This window comes from Pseudophryne corroboree, unplaced genomic scaffold, assembly GCF_028390025.1.
Source record: "Pseudophryne corroboree isolate aPseCor3 unplaced genomic scaffold, aPseCor3.hap2 scaffold_427, whole genome shotgun sequence".
NCBI classification, from domain to species: domain Eukaryota; kingdom Metazoa; phylum Chordata; class Amphibia; order Anura; family Myobatrachidae; genus Pseudophryne; species Pseudophryne corroboree.
Genome location: NW_026970059.1, coordinates 439,622 through 441,033, shown reverse-complemented (window position 1 = coordinate 441,033; position 1,412 = coordinate 439,622).

Sequence of the window (1,412 nt, the reverse complement as noted above, 5' to 3'; positions counted from 1 at the left end):
GCTCCTGAGTTCAGCTCCACTAGAGACCCGCACCAGCTACCATCTGATGGTGCAGCCTGACTCTGTGGTGTTCTAACATTGCATTCCGCTATTGGCAATGATTCCATGTTGGCTTCCAGCTTCCAGCTACCAGCGGTGCCTAGCCCTGCCAGTCATCATCGGTGTTCCATCATCGATCTCAAGTCCTCATCGGTGTTCCATCATCGATCTCAAATCACCATCGGTGTTTTATCATCGATCTCAAGTCATCATCGGTGTTCCATCATCGATCTCAAATCACCATCAGTGTTTTATCATCGATCTCAAGTCATCATCGGTGTTCCATCATCGATCTCAAGTCACCATCGGTGTTCTGTCAAGCATCTTTTACAGTTGTGAAAGCAAGTTGGTGTTTTGTAGTTTGTGTATATTTATATTGGGGTTAGTGGTTCTTAACTATTTGTTTGTTGAGATCTGATGATTTCATGTAGACTATTTCTGGTGTGTCCCTGAGTATCCTGTTTAGGTCATGATCTTGGAGTAGAAATTTCCAGTGTTGGTTGAGGATGTTCTTGATGTGCTTTACTGATTCATTATATTTTGTTATGAAATATATATTGTTCTGTTAACTTTTGTATGTCATTGGTTTGAGGTTGAGGAGAGTTGTCCTGTCTATGTGTTTGAGCTCCATGAATGTTCTTTCTACTTGGTTCTTGCTGTACTGTTTTTCAGTGAGTTTTTTGGCTACTATGTTTTCTTGTTGTATGTAGTTACTTCTTATGCATTTGAATTGTCTGGCTGGGATATTTGCTAATCAGTAGTGGTGATGTCTGCTGGGGGCCCATATGTAGTTGTAAATGTGTACCTTTAAAAGAGTCATGTGACTCTGGCAAAATGCATCAGGACTCCATCCCCTTTCTTCCTGTACTCAACTGTGATACCGGCATTGCTTCATAAACACCCCTGGCTTCCGTTCTCAGTGTGGACTTGCAGCTAAGGCTCGGGGGTGCTTGGGTTTAACAACCATGATATGCTATGTGTACGACACTCATAGCAGCCCCAGGCACATATCAAACCCCCATTACTCCACCTCAGACGGTCATTGTGGTGTTGTGCCATTGTAGTGCCATTCCATTGAGTTAGCTGAGTGGTTAGCCATGGGGAGCTGCCTGAATAAATGCACAACATAATAAGTTGATATATGTATGAGATTATCAAACACAGACGAGGATTCTCAGGCTATCACCTTTTATGTAGAAGTCACTGACCTAAAAATAAACCCAGTCATCTGGTCAGACCACTACTCCCTCTGGTTCGCAGTTGCAACCCCTCAATTAAGATCTCTGCCCGTGGAGTTGACCAGGTATCGTCCAAGGAGGGATATGACTCCCCAGGATCTTGCAGCAAATCTGGATACTCTGCTATACTGGGTG